Source organism: Mastomys coucha, unplaced genomic scaffold (genome assembly GCF_008632895.1).
Source record: "Mastomys coucha isolate ucsf_1 unplaced genomic scaffold, UCSF_Mcou_1 pScaffold1, whole genome shotgun sequence".
Lineage (NCBI taxonomy): Eukaryota > Metazoa > Chordata > Mammalia > Rodentia > Muridae > Mastomys > Mastomys coucha.
In genome coordinates this window covers 56,462,671-56,485,523 of record NW_022196891.1, presented here as the reverse complement: position 1 = coordinate 56,485,523, position 22,853 = coordinate 56,462,671, and the positions used below count along the sequence as shown (strand labels likewise).

The 22,853-nt window shown below is 41.0% G+C and overlaps 1 pseudogene; it reads left to right on the top strand.

Annotated features, from left to right (window-relative positions):
• The first annotated feature begins 21,818 nt into the window (after positions 1–21,818).
• Positions 21,819–22,630, top strand: LOC116096722 (annotated as a pseudogene).
• Positions 22,631–22,853: the final 223 nt, after the last annotated feature.

Below are 22,853 nucleotides of genomic sequence, written 5' to 3'. Positions count from 1 at the left end.
CCTGATAGTAAACCCAAAGCAAACCTCAAATCTAAATCCATCCCTGCAAGCCAAAACTCATTTCTTTGCCTTGCCTCTGTCTTAGTAAGTTCTTCCCTTTCCTCTGAAGTCAAAAGAGTCAGAAGAAGTTGCTGACAATTATCCAGATGTAAAGGGCAGATTCCAAGAGTGCAGTTAGGGCTTGGAGCTTATCAGAAAGATGTGGGCCTGGGTCTTCCAATCACCGAGATTTGGATTCCCCTAAGTTATTGTCCCCTGCCCAGGAAGACCTGGTGCTTTCTGCAAAGAAAAAACCATAGTCAGTGAGATCACTGGTGAAACAGAGACCCTACCATGTAAAGCAAACTCAGTCTGGGCACTCTCCATTTCCAGGAACCAGCCTCTCACTGCAGAGCCTGAGACAGGCAGGGTACTGGCTGAGGGACCAGCCTCTCACTGCAGAGCCTGAGGCAGGCAGGGTACTGGCTGAGAGATCAGGGTGTATAGCCTCAGAGTGGATTGGTATGACTGAAAATTTGCCATCTTACCAAAGACAAAAACCACTAACAACATATGAGGGAGTCACCTACTGGCAGAGTCCTGAGAAATTGGCAGAATTTTTAATCCATCAAATCAAGCAATGTGAATACAGCACTGCCCTACTTCAAAGAGATGAGACACAACACCAACAGCAACATAAAAAACACAGACAACTTCCTGAGCCAAACTTCCCCTCATGCGTTCAATCATTCATACATGTGGCTGGCCATTCAATCAAGCAATACTGAAACCACATCTCTCATGAAAGACAGAACCAGGATACAGGGTCTCCACTACTAGTCTTGCAACTTATCATGAGACTGGGGAAGAATTTCCTGTTGGAATTTTCTTCCCAAGCCTGGGAGAGGGCTTCCAATGTAGACTTACCAGAAAGGGCCTGTCTTTCTCAATTAGTGCTCTCCATAGGGCTCATCCTCCTTAACTAGGATCACAACAGAATTTAGTACACAGACCCAAGCATGTCTGTTTCAGAGCTTGGCTTAGAGACCAGTATACATAGTAAAAATAATGGAGCACAAAGTATAGGGAATGACTCCAAAGATAACTCCTGGATCACAATATCATGATGCCAGAGTTAGAGACACACAATGAATAATGTAATTTTGGATGTGTTGAGTGTAGGGTAAGAAAACATTCAAGTAGGCATAACCAGGAAATGAAAATGCAGTCTAAGTTACAAGAGAAAGGTCAACACATGAGAGATTTTTTTTTGGAAATTAGTAAAAGGATGATACATCAATCATAAGTAGTTCTTAAGGACCTATTGCTTAATGAACTGTACTTTGTATTATTCTAATAAAATATTCAATATTGGATATTAATCAAAGAGGTTTACTCATAGTTTGAGAGGTTAAAATTCCAAGATTGGGTAGCCATATCTGCCACACCTCCAGTGAAGGTCAAACTGACACTGACACAATTGGGCCAAAAGTTCAGAAGGAAATAGTTTGATACAAAGGGGCTGTCTTAGGGTTTTACTGCTGTGAACAGACACCATTAACCAAGGCAGTTCTTATAAGGACAACATTTAATTGGGGCTGGCTTACAGGTTCAGAGGTTCAGTCCATTATCATCAAGGCAGGAGCATGGCAGCATCCAGGCAGGCATGGTGCAGGAGTGTAGTGCCAGGGAAATGTTGTTAGTGGTCCCCCAAAACAGGAGCCAATCTGATGCAACTCACAACAGGGTCTTTACCAGTTTGGTGGATAGGGAGCCTGAGCTAGTTTGACTAGAATAAAGACCCTGCTGTGAGTTGCATCAGATTGGCTCCTGTCTGTTCTGGGGAGACCAAACAGACTAACATTTCTCTGGCACTACATCTTGGTGAGTTGGCTAGGAATAACCAACCTGGAAATGCTGGTCTTGTTGAAGATTAACCTAGAGACTGGAGCTAGGCTCTGGTTTTGTTGGGGGCCAACTTGGAAACTACTGCTAGGTACCAGCCTGTTAGTTTACCTGAGTTTAAACTTAGGTCAGGTTCTCTAAAATGGGGTCTGAACTTAAAGGATTTGGCCTCTCAGGAATTGCTAAGAGTTCTACATCTTCATTTGAAGGCTGCTAGCAGAATACTGGCTTCCAGTCAGCTACAACTAGGGTCTTGAAGCCCACACCCAGAGTGACACACCTACTCCAACAAGCCACACCTTCTAATAGTGCCATGCCGTGGGCCAAGCATATACAAACCATGTCAGGCCCAACAAATGTTTGGAGTGGTCTAGCTTTATAATAGCCTGCTCTTGAGAGGATGGGTTGTTCTCCCTAAAACCATCATTAATCCCTCTCCAACCAATACCTTTATAACCTAAATGTCCTCCATTATATCTCCCCTTAAAAGTTCTATCACCCCAACACAAACTGGGGGGCAGTCTTCCAGTACATATGTCTTTTGTAATAAAACTCAAATCATACTCAAGCCATACTAAGAACATTTCCTGGCCCCATGAGTCTCAAACATTGTTGTAGAGAATAAACATCCATACAGTTTATTTTTGAACTACAGATTCCTAGATTCTACCTCAGAACTTCTGACTATAGGCCTGGTGTAGTACCTGTGAACATATTTTTCCCCAATATCCAGATGAGTCAAATGCAGGTAACTGGCATTATGAGTTAAGTCAGTTTGGACTACATAATGAGAATCTGTCTTCAAAAAACAAAAAGAAATGTAAAAACACTGAATTAAAATGTAGGGAATGTAAGAGAAATAAAGTACTCTCTTCCAGAAGTGTATTCTAATGAGGAGAGGTGATGTAGCCCAGCGTGCCTCCTAGGAACAAATCATGAGAACTTGAAGCCTAGCTCCAGTAAAACCTAAAGTTGCAAAAGAAAGCTGAGCAAATATGATGCAAGCAATGTCCCCCGTACTAGATAAGTATGTAGAAGTACACAGTGGTTTCTGCTGTTGAGACCTGTTGGAAAAGCAGAAAAGAGGAAGTATGGTGCACACAAGTGCGTGCGTGCAAGACAACTCAGGAGAAACAACGAATAGAATAGCTTCAATTCTGAAAACAAAACATACAAAGCACAAATAAAAGGATCCCACAATGTTAAATGTGTTTAGCCTGTGAACTGTTATGTAAATACACACACACACACATATCAAAACGTATATATCAACATATATATCAAAACATGTCACACATATATATCAAAACACATATAAGACAAAATCCAAAATTTATCAAAAGGAGAAAAGGAGCGAACATAGAATAGAATGGCTGACAAGAGAACTGAACTAACTTCCGGATCTACTCCTGAGGCAAATATCCAAATACAGTGTTTTAGGGAGAAAAAGATGCTGCTTTGTATCTGCTGCAGACTTTATGTTTTGTAAGCAGCCTCTGAACCCAGCCTAGAAAAGCTGAGGCCTGATTGCCCTACTGCTGTCTAGTCAAGTCTCTTAAGAGAACAATAGCTTCCTGATGATTTTTTTTAAGTTAATGTAGTATAATTGGCATGCATTACTGATGTGACATAAGCATGGTATTAAAGTGATAAACTGAAAACTAGGCCTGATGTTGCATGCCTATAACCTGAGCTGCTAAGGCAGCTTAGCCAGAAGCTTGCAAGAGTAAACTCGGCCTAATCTACAGAGCAAGTTCAAGGACAGGGTAGGCCACTGAGTGAGAGCTTCCTCCCAAAAATGAGAGGTTTAAAGGAGCCAGGATGGAGCTGATTAGCTCAACCCTTAGTACCAAACACAAACAAACAAAAGTAAACTCATAAGAAAAGGGAGAAATGGTTTTTGTTCATTCTCAAAATGAGAAACAGAAATCCTTGTGACCCCAAAAACATAATGATGCACCTAGTAGGAAGTAATCCTTTACATCCAGAGGTGGAGTTATGATTCACTCAGAGAACCATAATTTACTTGGCCTATTATTTGAAAGCATGTATTTCTCTGAAAATATCTAACCCACCGTTTTCATTGCATGAAAATTTGCCATTATCTTGGTAGGTAAAACCCTAGGCATCTGTGAGAAGAGGTAGACTAACAGCACCAAAGCCCTGGCAAGTCAGTCATCACACTCTAAAGTGACTTTTCTTTTCTTTTCCTTTCCCTTCTTTCCTTTCCTTTTCTTTCTTTCTCTCTTTCTTTCTTTTTTTTTGCTTGAATAATTCAGTAGGATATTGCAAATTTTTTGTTTTTTTTTTGTTTGTTTTGTTTTTTCGAGACAAGGTTTCTCTGTGTAGCCCTGGCTGTCCTGAACTCACTCTGTAGACCAGGCTGGCCTGGAACTCAGAAATCTGCCTGCCTCTGCCTCCCAAGTGCTAGGATTAAAGGTGTATGCCACCACTGCCAGGCTAAATTTTCTTTATTTAACCATTTCTAACACAGGATGCTGCTTCCAATGTTAGCTAAGGTCTTGCAAAATACATCCCAAACCAATCAGAAGTGCTGTGACAATGAAAGATGATAGGAAGAGTTGTATTAATGTGAACAGATACTTTAGAAACATTCCCCGAATTAGGAAAAAAAATTACTGAAAACTTGGGTGAATGTGTTCCATGAAGATATTGGAAGGTTTGGTTCCATTGAATCTCATAAGTCAAATCAAAAGGAAGTGTGATAAAGTCCACAAGAACAAAGCAATTGGTAACCTGATATTTTTTAATTACCTTGCCTTTAAACTAAAGAAGATATTATTACTGATCTCTGCTGTAAGCACCTGTTCTTCTTACTTACGGGGCCATGGTCACCTGATATGGACAAGAGGAGTTAAGTCAGATCAAGCTGAGGAGGGCCACAGCACAACTGAGGCTGAACAATTTTATTGAGAGCAATCAAACTTTTTATACTTTTTACCAGAAACAGAATAAAATAGCAATTGCCAGGATCAATACAATCATAGTTACCAGGATACAATGACATTTGCAAGTTATACAAGGGTACACAAGATTAATGTCTAAGACCAATTGTCCTGTCAAGCCTTCAAGCTTTCTTGAATACTAAGGGGACATACAGAGAAACACAAAGCTACCTGGGGGACTACATCAGTTTCCCAGGAACACTCAGGGGCACATTGTACCCCTGTAGCCATGGACTCTAACCTGAAAAACCTACGATGCATGCCTGTCAAGGTACCAAGGCCAAGCTAATTCCATGGCTCCCTGCACTCTCCTTGAATTCCAGTGCCCAAACCTAACTAAGCGATCTGGGCAAACTCTAAAGATAGACTCAAGAAACGTTAAAACAGTCCATTATCATTTACAACTTGTATTAAGCCACTGTCCTAAATCATGAGTGATTTTTTTTCCTACCTAGTATCCTGTGTATGATTGCTGAGAACGTATACCCCCTCCAGCTCCCATTCCTATGATAGTAAAGATCATTCTATACTGTCATTATATCTTAATATAAAATACAGTCAAGAAAAAAACTGAATTATTACATTAAGAGGAAAGGGTATTTTTTTCCAGGGATGAAACGATTGCAAACTAACTTTAGTTTCTAGAATAAATGATGTACCCCTTTACCCTTATCTTTATAGGTGTGCCTAGTCTCCTTATGCTCAGTATTTCCTTCTAGTTTCTCATTTTGTTGGAGTTGGTATTCTCCTGGCATGTGGTTCCGTGGATGAAACTCAAGCCGTTAAGCTTGGTAGCGTGTAAAAGTATGAGACTATTCTATGCCCTATCTCTGAAATAATGACACAGGAGACCTGGTATATTTATTAAAGGTTTTGGGCACTAAGCTGGGCAGATACTGATCTATTCTAACCTGACTATGCTGGCCTGGCCTGCTTGCCAGCCATGTGTCCCGTTACCTGCCACCTTGGTCTCACTCTAGCCTCCTTCATTTTCTTCCTCAAGATGACTCCCAACTCTCCTTTGTCCACCTGAGAACCCTTCTCACTCTCCAGCCTGAAAGTCCTGCCTTCTTCTCTTCTGCCCAGCATAGGCTGATCAGCTCTTTATTGACCAATTAGAAGATGATGGAGAACAATATTTTACAAAAGACTGAGTCAGGAAATGCTTCATAATAATAATAATACCGCCAGGCAGTGGTGGCTCATGCCTTTCATCCCAGCCCTTGGGAGGCAGAGGCAGGCAGATTTTTGAGTTGGAGCCCAGCCTGGTCTACAGAGTGAGTTCCAGGACAGCCAGGGCTATACAGAGAAACCCTGTCTCAAAAAACCAAAATAATAATAATAATAATAATAATGATAATAAGTCAATACCAAGCCTCCACTCCACCCAGATTGCCAGGCACAGAATCAGCATGAAAATACACAGTGCATAGAAACATCCCTCCAACCCCCAACAGTTGAAAGTATCTTTACCCACTAATGCCTCTCTCTGACTCTCTGATTGATTGGTTGTTTCTGTGACCAAGCTTCACAAGGAGACTCAGCTGATAGCACAGAGAGATGATGTATAAAATTAGGGTCAAGACATAGTAACTAAAAAAAATGGGTTTGTATGTGATGAGTACAGAAGAGAAAGATGTAATAAAAGTTGTGTGCCACTGAATTATGCAATAAATTAGTAATGTTAACATACAATAAATTATAAGGCTATATAAGCAATCTGGGATTAAAAAGATAAGATATTTGAACATACAATTTTTAGTTCTGTTTATACTAGCTTGGATCAGAAATTAGCCTGGGAGCACCTTTAACCTTTAAAGGTGATGTCAACTTAAAGCAAACACTCTTTCTATTTGCTACATTAATGTAACAGTTCTTATATTCTTACTTTGCACTGACAGATATAACATGTGTTTGTTTTCTCACACAATGAATCCTCCCACATAGAGCCCCGGGCATCTATCATTAAACCAGTTCATCAACTACATTTGCACTTACCAGCTTGAAATAAGAAAGTAGAAACTGATCCTATCTCACCTTCAGTTTGGAAAAATTAGGTCAAAGCAGTAATCCTATTGTGCAAAAAGCACTCCACCCTGTGCTCAGTGACTGAGTGTTGCTGGCTGATCAGAGTCGTCTGTTTTTGACTTTACCTCAACTAATACAAGAGCAAATCTTGGCTTTTAATTGCTTGAACCATTCTTTAAGATCTATATATACCAATTGTTCTTTGATGTTACTGGATATAACTCTAGTTATATCCCTTACCAAGATATAACTAGATGTTGGTAAGGACTTGGAAAAAGCTACACACAGAATTCTGTGTTGAAGATCCAATTAAATATTAGCATCCAGGGCAGTGTCAGTTACTGGGTGTAGGTTCCTTTTCTGTTCCTGCCATGACACATCACCACAAGTTCAATGTCATTAAACAATGAAGTTCTGCTTCAGATGACGAATTCATCGTGCCTCACAATATAAATCAACAAAGCTAGCATGGCTATATTACCCACTAGACCTTCTAGGCAATCTGTTTCTAGACTCAACAAAGTTATTGCTTGATTCAAGATGGTAGAATGGAAGTTCCCATTTTCTTGCTAGTAGTATATAAGGGACACGCTCAAGGGACCTCTTGGGACGTCCTGGCTTGTATTACTCATGAATTGACAGCAAAGATGTTAAATATGGTATTTGCCAGTGATTTAGAGAAGGAGGAGTGTTGACCAAATGGAGTATGCGAGGTTTTTAGGGCTGTGAAACTATTCTTATTGAGACTTTCATTGTGGATACAAGGATCATATGCCTATATCAAAACCCACTGAGTTGGGTGAAACAAAGAAAGAGCTCTGCTGTAAGTTATGTTACTTGATTATGTATGTACCAACATCCACAGAAGTATACTTCTTGCCTACTATTTTAGCCTCTTTTCATTGTTATGACAAAAGACAGAAGTGTTGTAGGATTTTGATCACATTGTAAATCCCAAGATTGTGTTGTGTCCTGGAAAAAGCTATTTCTAGTTATGGTGTGGCTCAACCCCAAACAACAAAGGAAAAGTTGGTTTGTAGAAGGAAACACTCATGTTTAAAAGTGATGTCCAATTGTGAGGCAGACAAAGTGATGAATCAGAGAAAGATGTGACAGAATAGGATTCTGAGAAGAGGGAGGAAGAAAAGGCTACTTAAGAGGAAGCAGATAGGAAGAAAGAAAGAAAGAGAGAAAGAAAGAAAGAGAGAGAAAGAAAGGAAGGAAGGAAGGAAGGAAGGAAGGGAGAGAGAGGAAGAAAGAAAGAGAGAAAGAGAGAAAGAAAGAATGAAAGAAAGAAAGAAAGAAAGAGAGAGAGAGAGAGAAAGAAAGAAAGAGAGAGAGAGAGAAAGAAAGAGAAAAGGAGGCATTATTACCAGGACAGTTATAGAGAGAATGACCACAGAGAGAACAAGCTAAATGCAGGTGAAGACAGAGTGAGCCAGACAATTAAAAGGAGCTAGAGATTAGAATATATTGCCAAAGTTAGTATGAGGACCAGCAAAACAATTCAGGAGAAAACGAGAGAAGCCAAGTTGAATGAGTCAGCTTGGCAAGGAGTTTGAGCCAGAACAGCTGAGTTGAACCAGCCAGCCCAAGTTCACAAAGAGCTAGAAAGGGTGAGCTTATTCAGCAGTAAGTCTTAGAGGCTGAAAACACTCTAGGTCTAGATTAGATTGCTCGGGGCGCTAGAAGCTACCAGCAGTAGGCCTAGGTGAGCAGACAGGTGCTGTAAGCAAGCTTCGGAGACAACAATTGCATCAGGCAAATAAAAGCTATTTTTATACAGAAGCAACTTAAGAGTTGATGTAAGCTCATAGTCTGAGAGGCTGTGTGTCATTGTGTCAGAGAAACCACGGCAGTGGGAGCCTATGGCTGCTGGCGACACTGCTCTGCAGTCAGGAAGCAGAAAGAGATGAGTGTTCATCTTCCTCCTTTCCCCTTTATTTAGTCTGTGATGTTAGCTGTGGATGGAGCTTTCCTCCAAGTCTACCCCTCTCTAAACACTCACTGAAATGTGCAGAAGTATTTCAGATGTATTCAGATGACTTAAAACCCGGGCAGTTTGACAATGAAGATTGCTCTGGTTAGGTTTTGTTTTGTTTTTTTTTTTTTTTTTTTTTTTTTTTTTTTTTTTTTTTTTTTTTTTTTTTTTTTTTTTTGACTCAGTCTGAAAAAGTTGCTTAAGAATAACAGGATAACAAAAGGAACACCAGAGAGTGTTGCTTCTGCTCAATACAGAGTAGCAGGTGCCAAAATTACCGTAGCACACTGTAGTGGTTTGAATATGCATGGCTTATGAGAAGTGGCAGTCTTTGGAGGTGTGGCCTTATTGGAGGAGGTATAGCCTTGTTAGAGGAAGTATGTCTCTGTGGGGGTATGCTCAAGCTCCACCCAGTATGGAATAAGAGTTACCTCCTGGCTTCTTTTGGACCAAGATAGAGAATTCTCACCTTGTGCAGCACCATATCTGCTTGAATGCTGCCATGCTTCCCACCAGGATGATAAGAATGGGCTGAACCTCTGAAACTGTAAGCCAGTCCCAATGAAGTGTTTTCCTTTATAAGAGATGCTGTGGTCATTTTGTCTCTTCACAGCAATGAAACCCTAGTTATGACAGAAGTAATGTGGTGGTTTGCATATACAAACCCTTGGCCCATGGGGAATGGCACTATTGGGAGGTGTGGCCTTGTTGGAGGAAATGTGACACTGTGTAGGTGGTCTTTGAGGTCTCCTAGTGCTCCAAGCACTACCTGGTGGGGAAGAGAGCCTCCTCATAGTTGCCTGAGGAAGTTAGTCTCCTGCTGCCTGAGGAGCTGTAGGCTCCTCCAGCACCATGTCTGCCTGGATGCTGCCATGCTTCCTGCCATGATAATGGACTGAACCTCTGAAACTGTAAGCTAGCCCTAAGTAAATGTTGTCTTTTTTAAGAGTTGCATTGGTCATGTTGTTTCTTCACAGCAGTGAATCCTTAATTAAGACACACACCAACTACTGAAAACTAAGGAAAAATCCTGTTAAGCCTTAGAGATCAGGCAGTGTTTTTCCATGACTTCCAAGAAAGCGCAAATAAGGAGAGCCATGCCTTTGTCTGAAAAGTTTCCACGTTGTGTGTCTGGAAGGGCACCTACACCTTGCTGGCTGGGCTTGCCTAGCTAAGGAGGCAGTGTGGGACTCTGAGGAGCAGCTAGAAAACCAGTAACTAGGATCTCTATCTACTGTGATGTGGGGGAACAGTTCTACAGGGATCTCAAGAGAGCTAGAGTGTTTCAGCATGTCTTTACACAAGTCCAAGCCGTGTCTGTCCACGAGGAAAACAGCTGGGGCAGAAGAATCCCAAGAAAAATGCAGAGGACTCATCCCCAAAAGTGGAGGGCCATCTAGGACTTGGCTTGTCTGCTGCAGCAGCTCCTGCAAAGTCCCCTGACTCGTGAGCCTTTGATCATGTTTTCCAAATTCCTAGCAAGAGCTAAAAGAGTAAACAGAGAGCTGGGAAATTACCCACTGCACAAGCACAAGGACCCGAGTTTGTATCCTCACCACCCACATAAAAACAGGGCTTGAAGTCAGGCTGAGCTTTCCTAACTCTAGAGCCGGATAGGAGATTGGAAGAAGTGGTAGGTCGAGGCAGGTCGATCAATGGAACTCATTGGCCAGCCAGCCAGCTTACCCAAACTGATCAGTACTGGTTTTACTCAAAGACGTCTCAAAAATATATGATAGAGAGCAATCAAGAAAGACGACCAATGCTGGTCTCTGACTTATACACACAAACACACACACACACACAGACACACACACACACACACACACACACACATGCACGCACACACACAAAAAAGTAAAATTAAGAAATATAAATAGCATAAAGTGACAGTACTGCTATTATTTAATAGTGGTGAGACATTTGACTGTCCATTTAAAAGAACAAATCTCTACTTTACATCATGCAAAAATATAGTCCAGATGAAGTTCTAGGTATAAAATCATATTCACCAATAATAACCAATACTTTTAAGCTTTCCTATTGGGATTTCCTCAGTTCTTTAGTAACTTCATGAAAGAAGTATGCTGCATTTTATATATTACAGTGAGTAAAATTTCAGACTGGGGTAGGGCAGGGCTTTTCTCTTTTTGTACCCTAGCCTCTTTTAGTCCTCAGGCCTAAAACCTGTTGTTTTGTTTCCTCTTTCATTACCACTCTATTGATTTTCTGCCTTTGCTGCTTTATCTTTAATTCTAAGAAGTTAATCTTCATTCTTTCATCATCATTCCATACCTTGTCTTTCTCTTTAATATTTCTCTTAGTTGAATTTGGTACCTCAATTTCTGTCTTCAATGCCATTAGCATTCTGTGTTCCTCATGCATTCCTTTCTAGGAAAGCTCTCTCTTATATTACTAATATGTTCCATGGCTGAGTGTATCCTATACAGTGTGATAACTGCTGTACTTTTCTTACCAAATATCTTCATTTGGTTCCTTTTAAATAGTGTTTAATATATTTGGTGGATGATGCCCAACCATAAATTAATCATTTATTCAAAGAAGGCTCAGTCGTTTAGTCTCTCTCAGGAATAACATTCATTTAGCTGACAAGTATTGTCAATATCAATAATATTGACAATATTACTTCACCTGCTATACTGAGAACTATAGAAGTTTCTTTCCTCATTGTGTATGTGTCAATGAAAATGTCAATCATTCAAGTTAAGTAACTATATACTATGAAACAAAGTGAAGTGGTAGAAGTTGTATTTTGATTAAATCAGTCAAAACCATTTCTAAGACCAGTGTTCCAAAGTGTCAGTTAAGAGAGGAAGTAGACCAAGAGAAAGGTTAGAGGATTGCCCTAGAAAGAAGCTATCACAACACATGCTAAGACTCAGTAAGAGTAATGTCCAGACTACACTTCAAAAGCCAGTGTACTAGAGCAGAATGCCAACAAGAGAGAAAGAAATCAGGTAAGAAGACAGTGTTATGAATTGTGCCCACCTCTTCTCCAAATTCATGTATTGAAGCCTAGAACAGAAGATTGTAACTTTGGCTGACAGGGCTTCTGATGGTTAATTCTGACTTGTCAAGTTGACTGGATTTAGAATCATGTAGCAAACGTTTCCTTGTTGTGTCTGAAGACAGTTCTAGAGAAGATATCTGAATTGAAAGACCTTTCCTGAACATGAGCAGTACCATCTTCTAGACTGGCACTCCAGGCTACACACACACACACACACACACACACACACACACACACACACACACAAGGAGCAAGTGGACTGAATGCTAACTTACATCTCTCTGTGTTTCTTGACTGTACATGCAATGTGGCCTCATTTTCCTGCCACTGGGCCTTCCTTGCTGTGATAGATTGCATCCCCCAAATGGTAGACCAAGATAAGCCCTTTCCCTTCAAGTTTCTTCTTATAAGGTCATGACAGTAAGAAGTAATTAATATAGGATGTATAAATAATAAGTAAATTATAATGAAGCTATTAAGGTGGGTACTAATCCACTTTAACTGATGTCTGATTAAGGAAGAATTTGGCCATACCAAAGAAAAGTTAAAAAAAAAAAACCACACAAAAAAAACCTAAAAACAAACACAAAACAAAACAAAACAAAAACAAAAAAACCTACCATGGATGGATGGAACAAAATGACTGTGTGGGACACAAAGGGAAAGCTGCCACCCACAAACTAAGAAGAAGAGCCACGAGGGCAACTAAATCTATCAATACTTCAATCTTAGACTTGTAGCTTTAGGTAGTGAGGAAATAAATGTCTTTTGTTCGTAAAGGTAGTGGTGCTTTGCTATAGTAGCCTTGCGAACTAATACAGATAAGCAGGAGCCGCCGAACAGAGATCTTTATTCCCAGAAACTGGAATTGCATGTTCCATTTATTTTACTAATATAAAATGCTTCTTTCTTATTAAGACATAGAGCTTGGTGGGGTTTTGTAAGAAAAACAGTTAAGAGTCAGTTTCTTTCCCATGAGAGGACAGATAATAATCAATGGTGTGGAGACAATTATAAGTAATTTAGCTAAAGGCTCTGAAATAACCACTAAGAGAAATAGGACACAGTGTGCAACATGAAAAACTATAAAAATACAAGTCCTACCTATGAGGGACACAGGGCAATGCAAAGAGGCATCAAGCTCTGTGTAAGACTTTGTATGACTGGCAATGGCAAGCCTTAGGTCTACCAGGGTCACAGATTCTCTAGAATCTGAATCCTCTCATCAGCTCACCCTACTTCAGGGGATGAGCCCCTTCCAGCTAGTCCTAGATTAAGCCAAATCCTCAATGGCTTGGGGAGTTTCCTCTATAACCCCATCTTCAGCCAGGCAGACTCATAGATTTCATTCTGCGTCCTTCTGCCAAAGAATAGTTCAAACACGGGAAAACACCTCAAGAAAGGGGCTTCTGCTGAGAGATCTAAGAAGGTTTGGTTTTGCCACTGAACCAGAAGCATGGGGTGTCAGATAGAGACCTAACCTGGTCCTGCCACAGTCTCAGTATTACTCAACTCCCATGGGAGTCTAAGCAAAGTGTACATGAAACAGTTAAGGAAAGGTTAGAAATGAAGTTCTGACTACATAATTTTACCCCTAACCAGCTGGGCCTGGTAGTTTGTATTAGCCTCAAATCTAAAGCTACAAAGGCAGTGAATTCCTTTACTGATACCCTTCTATTTTACATGGTAAATGTCTTTAGTATCTTTCAGCTAGACTGTAAGACTCATGAATGTAATGAGTGTCTTGTCAGTTCTGTTCCTATTAACTGGCAAAGCACCTGACTCACAGAGGATAGAATCAACCTTTGCTTCCTGAATGGATGCTGAGTTAATGGATTTTCATACTCAAGTGCATTAGAGACTATTCAACTGTGTATATATGACTTTACAACATCACAGATATATTTAAGTTTTGTGACTGTGTGACTCAGAGAACTCAATATCATCCTTTAAATTTCATGACTTGTATTTTTAGTGGATGATGTCATTTAATACACCCCCAAACACCTCTGTAGCAAAAAACGAAAAATCTACCCCAAAGACATATTTTCCACTTTTACCTGTGCCCATCCTGTCTACCACCTCAGATCAGCAATAGTAGCGCTCTGATTTGGAACCATCCTATAGATCCCTTATTTGCCTTTTTCTTTCTTGGAAACCCTCTATGCATTCTTAAGGCTAATGTTACTCACTTGTTAATTCTCTCATTCATGTGTAAAGTGGGTGAGTCACTAATTTATTGCTATATAACAAAAAATCCTTGGGTCTACAGGCTTAAACAGTATCTTATTTGCTTTAAGATTGTGTTTGTGCCACCTGGCTGTTTTCTACTGAGCTTAGCTGGGAGATTCTTCAGCTCATAGACTCTCGTATGTACCTGTACCCAGCTGCTGAGTGGAGACTGGCTTGTGGTTACCTGGTTTGCAATGATCTTGGCTAGAACAGCAACAATTGGCTTTGTGCACATTCCATCCCTTTACCCTGAATATTAACTTAAGATTAAATATAAAATCAAAACCCTCAGGTTCAGGGTATTACAGGATAAAGAATACTAAGTTACTGGTGATAATGTATAATAAAAACGAATCTAGACTCAATACAAGAAGGCTTTACTGAAAACAATTACCTCAAGGGGAGGAGGAAGGGAGCAAGGGGTTGCTATAGGAGCTGGAGACAAGAGTGATCCAAGAGGCAGGCAAGAAAAGAGTTTTTCTCTTACAGAGAGGAGCAAACAAAGTGAGTCGGTCACAGAAGAAGTGGAAGAGCAAGGCTACAGCCAACAGGAGCAGAAATGGCAGAATCGCAATACTAGGCTTTGAAGCTGAAATGGGAGCCTGTGGCATGTCTAAGGAATCCTCATGGCCTAGGTTTACAAAGAGCTATCAACACCTGAGTGCTAAGGGCCCAAGCACCACAGTGCCACCCAGGAGTGGAGTGGTCACAGTGAAAGGCTCCAGCTACTCCTGTTCCCACCCGTCTGCTGCCACTGCTGGCTGCTATCCAAGGTCAAGGGGATAGAAAAGCTACCAGAGACAAGGCTTGGAAAACTCCTCATTCACCACAATTTCTATTTCAGGTAGAGCCTGATGCCACCAGCTGATGATTAACATACTTGATATGTTTCGTGGAAAGGAAATAATCAGGGCAGTTGCTAAGCCTCACGAAGAGGTCATTCTAATTGGAAAATCAAATATACATTTTTCCTCTTCCTTTATTGAATATTTTCTTTTTCAAATGTTATCCCCTTTCCCGGTTTGCCCTCTGGAAACCCCCTATCCCATGTTCCCTACCCCTGCTTCTATGGGGATGCTCCCCCACCCACCTACCCACTCCTGCCTCCCTGCCTTGGCATTCCTCTACATTGAGGCATTGAGCCTTCACAGGACCAAGGGCCTCCTCCCATTGATGACCAACTAGGCCAGCCTCTGCTACAAATATGGCTGGAGTCATGGGTCTCACCATGTTTTGGTTGGTGGTTGTACTGGCTGGTTTTGTGTGTCAACTTGACACAGACTGGAGTTATCATAGAGAAGGGAGCTTAGTTGGGAAAGTGCCTCCATGAGACCCAGCTGTGGGGCATTTTCTCAATTAGTGATCAAGGGGGGAGGGCCCCTTGTGGGTGGTGCCATCCCTGGGCTGGAAGTCTTGGGTTCTATATGAGAGCAGGCTGAGCAAGCCAGGGGAAGCAAGCCAGTAAGGAAAATCCCTCCATGGTCTCTGCATCAGCTCCTGCTTTCTGACCTGCTTGAGTTCCAGTCCTAACTTCCTTTGGCGATAAACAGCAATGTGAAAGTAAGCTAAATAAACCCTTTCCTCCCCAACTTGCTTCTTGGTCATGTTTATGCAGGAATAGAAACCCTGACTAAGACAGTGGTTTAGTCCCTGGGAGCTCTAGAGGTCTGGTTGGTTGATATTGTTTTTCTTCCTTTTTTGGGGGGGGGTTTCTCTGTGTAGCCTTGGCTGTCCTGGAACTCACTCTGTAGACCAGGCTGGCCTGGAACTCAGAAATCCGCCTGCCTCTGCCTCCCAAGTGCCTATGGGGTTGCAAACCCCTTCAGCTCTTTCAGCTCTTTCTCTAACTCCTCCATTGGGGACCTTGAGCTCAGCCCAACGATTGGTTGCGAGCATCTGCATCTGTATTTGCCAGGCACTGGCAGAGCCTCTCAGGAGACAGCTATATCAAGCTCCTGTCAGCATGCACTCGGCATCCACAATAGTGTCTGGACTGTATATGGGATGGACCCCCAGGTAGGGCAGTCTCTGGATGACCTTTCCTTCAATCTCTGCTCCACACTTTGTCTCTGTATTTCCTCCTGTGAGTATTTTGTTTCCCTTTCTAAGAAGGACTGAAGCAGCCACACTTTGGTCTTCTTCATTCTTGAGCTTCATGTGGTCTGTGAATTGTATTTTGGGTATTCTGAGCTTTTGGGCTAATATCCACTTATCAGTGAGTGCGGGTTCTTTTGTGACTGGGTTACCTCACTCAGGATGATATTTTCTACTTCCATCCACTTCCCTAAAAATTTCATGAAGTCATTGTTTTTAATGGCTGAGTAGTACTCCATTGTCTAGATGTACCACATTTTCTGTATCTATTCCTCTCTTGAGGGACATCTGGGTTCTTTCCAACTTCTGGCTATTATAAATAAGGCAGCTATGAACATAGTGGAGCATGTGTCCTTGTTATAAGTTGAAGCATCTTTTGGGTATGTGCCCAGGAGTGGTATAGCTGGGTCCTCAAGTTTATACTATCCCCTTAAATATTGGGGAAAACAGACCTTTGTAAATCACTTTGCTCCATAACAGTGCCACTGCTAACTTTAGGAAAGATGCTTCCAGTGTCTCCTTCTTTACACTGTTTGGCTTTTCTGTTGTCATTTGCACAAATTCTTTAATAAATTAAGGGTGTTTCTTTTTTCTAAGCTGCTGAAGATTCTGTCAGGAATAAGGGTTCCACTGTGCCTAAGTGATTCTTCTGTATATATTTTATCATACGCCATTTACTATAATTTAGTGATGTTCCTTTTCCACATAAAACCGAGCCTTCCTGGTCATTGTAGTTTTTGAAGTATGCTAGAAATTCAAGTTTCTTGTATTTTATGACTTTGTTATCTACATTTATAAGTGAATTGTGCCATAATTTTCTACTTTTGTGCTTTTCCTGAACAACTAATCAATATATCTAGCTTTTATTAGCTTTGTAAATTTAGTTGAGTAACTCCTTTCTCCAACACTTGTCTCTGGAAGTTTGAAATTAGAAAGATTTTTAGAAAACATATTTTGGGATAGATAATTTCAATCTTTAATTTATTTTGATAACTCAATTTTTGCTTCTAGAAAATGATTATACCTGTTTTAAGTCTTATTATTTATTTTTATGAATATGCTTATGTTTTTTAAACCTCTACTAATTATGTATTTTATTGTGAGCTTTTAAAAAATTATTGCTATAATAGTTATTTTACTTATAATTTTTGGTAACTGTTAAAAATAAATTTTATTTAAAAGAAAAAGCAAGAAAATTCAGAAAAGGTAAGTTTGGGTCATAAAACCCTTCCTCAGTGGAGCTTGGGGAGTCTTATAGAAAGTGAGGAGAAAGACCCAAAGAGGACAGGGACTCCACAGAAAGATCAACAGAGTCAATTAACTTGGACCCTTGAGGGCTCCCAGAGACTGAATTACCAACCAAAGAGGGCTGGGCTTAGGCCACCTGCACATATATAGTAGAGAAGCAGCTTGGTTTTCATGCAGGTCCCACAACAACTGGAGCAGGGGTTGTCCCTGAGCCTGCTGCCTGCCTATGGATCCCATTCCCTTAAATGGACAGCCTTGTCTGGCCTCAGTGGGAAAGGATTTGCCTGGTCCCTCAGTGACTTGATGTGCAGTGTCTTCTGAGAAGGGAAGATGGAATGGGGGGAGGACTTGAGTGAGGGGGTACTAGGAGGAGAAGAAGGGCTGGTATTGGGTTGAAAGTGAATAAATAAATACATTTAATAAAATCATAATAATAAAAGGAATAGCTCATATGTTTGGATGGTAGGTCCCTAGTTGGTAGATAATTTTGAAAAGGATAAGAAGCTCTGACCTTGTTGGGGGTGTTGTGTAACTGAGAGTAGGCTTGCAGGTTTCAATAGCCCAAGCCAGGGTCAGTCTCTCTCTCTCTCTGCCTCCTGCTTCTGGATCAATGTAAACCCTCAATTACTGCTCCAGCACTATGCCTACCAGCTGCCACGCTTCCCACCATGATGGTCTATAACTATAAGCAAGCCACCAGTTAAATGCTTTATTTTCTAAGTTGCCTTGGTTATGGTGTCTCTGGAGAGCAATAGAAAAATAACTATGGTACTGCCAAACAATTTTTTGAAACTCACTTTTTCTAAGTGGGACATTTTTGACAAATATATTCAGTGACTAATGTCTGGTTTCTGAGTTAAGCTACTGTTTCCTTGTCCACTCTCCGTGCATGTGGTTAAAGTCCCTCCATGTTCTCCTTCTCAGCTTGCTGCAGATTTACACATTTAACTGGGTGCTGCCCACCATCAACCTTTCACAGATTTTTTTTTTTTAAATTTATTTTTTTGTGATTTGAAATAGGTTTGTTTTTTCCTCATCTAAGCTATCCTGATTGCAGTTTCCCTTCCCTCTATTCTTCCCAGTTCCTCCCCATCTCCTCTCCCATTCGGATCCATTCCCTTTCTGTCTCTCAATAGAAAACAAGCAGGCTTCTGAGAGATAATAAAAAATTAAATATAATAAGATAAATCAAAAAACTCTAATGCATCAACATTGGATAAAACAAAGAGAGAAAATAGCCCAAGAGAAGGCACAAGAAGCAAAGAACTACTTGTTCACATATGCAAGAATCCCATAAAAACACTGAACTAGAAGCCATGATATATACGTAGAGGACATGATGCAACCCATGAAGGCTGTGCATGTTCATATGAGCTTTGATAATACTGATTTAGAAGGCCTTGTTTTCTTGATGTCCTCTATCCCTTCTGGCTTTTATACCCTTTCTGCCTCCTCTTCCTCAAGGATCCCTGAGCCCCGTGGGAGAGATTTGGTAGATTTATACCTCTTAGAGCTGAATGTTCTAAGGTCTTTCACTCTCTGCAATTTGTCTAGCTGTGGTCTCTGTTTTGTGTCCCATCTTCTGGAGGAAGGAGTTTTTCGGATGAGTGTCGAGGAAGGCAGTGATCTATGAGTGTAGCACAGAGTCTATAGGACTCATTTGATTGCTATGTTTGGAGCTGGAGAGAGAGCTCAATGTTTAAGAGAACTCTTTGCTCTTAAGAGGACTTGGGTAACTTTCCACTGCCCACATGGTGGCTCACAACTGCCTGTAACTCCAATTCCAGGGCATCTAATGACTCTTGAGGCTCTGTAGGACTGGGTATACATACAGTGAACATACATGCATATAGCCACTAACAAATAAATGTCTTCAAAGGAATTAAAACAATTCATACCCATATTGTTTGGACTTAGCTGTTACTCTTTCTCTAAAATTATCACTTAACTTGTCTATTTTCATTCTTCCTAGTTACAGTGTAAAATAGATTTAACATTCCTCAACATACATAGATTTAACATTCCTCAACATACATACATGTATGTCTGTACTGCATGATTAGTGTTTTATGTTTACTGATTTTGATTATGTCATGATTTCCATTTATATTTCCTCTTCTAATGTATGTTATTCAGAGTTTCTAAACATGATTTAGGAGCACACTTGATTCTCTTTTTATTTTTAATTTCAAATTAAATTATATTATGATTATGGAATTTATCTTGTGTACACATTTCTTGGAGTCATTAGGCATCCTTTATATCCTAGTTGAAAGCCATTTTCCCAGTAATCTGTGCACTAAATGTAATGTTGTGCAAGTTATTAGCATTATGTTTTTAATGCTTCTACATAGTATTATACAGATTTTATAAGCTTGAACCATCAGCTTCTAGAATCTAAGTTTTGCCTAAATTCTTTCTTTTGGTGAATTTGTTTTTCTTTATTTCAAATTCTATGTTATTTAGCTAATACACAGATCCATTGCTTTAATTTCTTTTTGAAGCTGGGTGGTGGTGGTGCACACCTTTAATCCCAGCACTTGGGAGGCAGAGGCAGGCAGATTTCAGAGTTCGAGGCCAGCCTGGTCTACAGAATGAGTTCTAGGACAGCCAGGGCTACACAGAGAAGCCCTGTCTCGAAAACAAACAAAACAAAACAAAACAAAACAAACAAACAAAAAACAAACAAAACCAAAAAAAATCTTGATAGACATTGTTTCTTTGATAAAAATGCATTTGCTTTTGGGTTTTTGTAAGTGCTAATAGTTTTTTCTCTGAATTTCTTTTTGAAGAGGGTGGTTTTGCTTGTTTTTATTTTGGATTAAAGCATTAGTATATATCCCAAGCAGGACGTGCAAACACGATTCTACTGCCTCTGCCCCTTGAGCATGGGGCTTCTAGATGTCTATCACTACAGAGAGATGGGATGATCGAGATCAGGAGCCAACATTATCTTCTGCTGTCTTTGGTTCTCTTTAAAAACTGCATTACTTGTAAGACTGCATGCCACAGGTAGAGATTGACTCTCTCTTTCCAACATGTGGGATCAGGGATCAACTCAGGTTCTCAGGCTTGTTAGCCAGCACTTTGGCATCTCACCGGCCTAGTCATATATTACTGTCTTTGAGATTTAACCAAACTAACGCATGTGTGCTATTGGGTAAAACTTTTAGAATATAGTAACTTACCAACCTACAGGGTAATAATGCCATATGACAACATCTGAAATGAACTGCGGAGCATTTTTGGCTTCCCTGTAACCTTCCTTCCTGAGGTTCCCACCAATGTATTTGATAAATTTATAGCTTTATGGCTTTTCTTTTGTTCTGTGATTATAAAAATTCTCCCATGATATAACATGTTATTCCAGACAGCCTAAGTCCATGTTCCTGGGCCATAGTTGGGTCAGAATAAACTACATTTAATTTGTTTACTTAAACAAGAACAATGAAGATTATTTTCTGGGTTCCAGGGAAAAGAGACCAGGAAAGCCAACTTCATTAATTCACAGACAGAAACCAGAGAATTTTTGGTTGCTAGAAAGGAATCATTTATAAATGTGGACATCGTGATGCAGTAGGCGGAGGAGAGAATGCAGTGAAACATTCTAATAATACCAAAGGAACATGTGTGGGTGTCTGTGGTGCTGCTATGCCAAAGACGTACTAATGACTTAAATGACTGCTAACACAGGGATGAGGACAATAATGTGAGTTAAGAACAATCTAGGACCCTGATCACAATATGCCAATGATACCTTGACCCCAGAACCTGTGAGAGAGACCCAGGCTGATGCCCCATCCCACTTAACTAAGCACTCAGTTCTCAGAGCAGGAAACAATCTGTTCTCAACCCTACTCCAAACCATTGATTCAGATATTGCCTGGAGATAAAGAGCTGTCATAAGAGAGAGTGCCTAACCTCTTCTCAAAGGAACTGACTTCTAAATGTTAAGTTTAAGGACATAAAAAGGAGAGGTGGTAGGGAGAAGGAAAACAGGGAAATAATTTGAGAGAAGTATAGACTGGGTCCTAAGCTAGTTGGCCAGCATAAGAAACCTAGGGCCTAAACCACCGAAGAGAAATCTTCCTGAGCTTAGAAAAGCTATCAAGCACTGACCTGATCCCAGGCCCAAAAATCAAATTAAATTTTATTAAATTGTTAAAGACCAATACAGAGACAAACAGTCAACAGTTGGTGGAATTTAAAATTTGGGTGAGTGTGGTCATGAAGAGAAAGAAAGGAAGGGATTCTAAGCACTTGAGAGGTAGAGGCAGGCAGTTCTCTGACGATAAGCTGGAGCTACACAGAAAAAGCCTGTCTAGAAAAATCACAAAAAATATAAATAAAAATCCTGTTGTCCCCGCTGCTACCAAGGCAGAGCTGCCTGAGGAATGAGATCGAGGAAGCTCTGGACATGGACTTCCTCTATCAGCAAGCTGACCATGGGGACTTGACTGTCATCTTCTACCTCTCCAAGTATATCCTCATCACGATTGTCATGCTATGTGGTCCAGTCCATGAGGAAGCTGTGCAGAGACTTGAAATCATTGCAGATCCTGTCCGGATAACGAGATGTGACACTAATTGCTGTTCACTAACCTACTCTGGGCTGAGCTGGGAAGGGCCAGCAGACCAGACACTGAGCAGCCATTATCTAGACAATCTTCCTGCTCCTCCCTGGCCTATTGGTTCTTACTTCTTCCAAAAAGGACCTCTGGGTCATCCTTAGCTCAACAGAACCTTTTGTATAAGACACTACGGGGGGATCTTTCAGGTCCTGGGGCAGATGAAAATGGACAGAGTGAATTACACCATCCAGTCTCCAGCCCCAGCTGCAGGAACACTCCATCCAGTTTGAGCGGACTCAGTTCCACGAGCTTCTCAACAAAGTGCCTAGCCCCTCCTTAACCACAGCCTGAAGTGGCTCACGCAAGCAGCCACACAGCTCATCACCCCTTCTACGGCTCTGACACACAGCACTGCTCCAACTCTGAAAACTGTGTCCGCAGCTTCATTGATCAACAGACCCACTTGTTCCTCAAGTGCTGCTTTGTTCTGGGTGCGCAGCGATCTCTCTTGGACCTTCCTGGGGGCCTCGCTCCGATTGAAGCGGAGCTGGCAGAACTGGGCCAGGGGTTTGTCAGCCTGACACATCACAACTAGCAGGTGTTTGCCCCTTATGACACCGAGATCTTAAAAACCCTCATCTCCCCAGCCCAGACCCTGACCACCAAAGTCGGGTCTCTCTGATGGCATCGGCTTGGAGCCCTGGCACCTTAGACCCAGGAGAAGGCCCAACTTCTTGGGATAACTTCACTAGTGGGCAGCAATGCAGTGGGTCCCCTCTGCCAGCATACCAGGGCTATAGGGAGCAAACATGTAAACA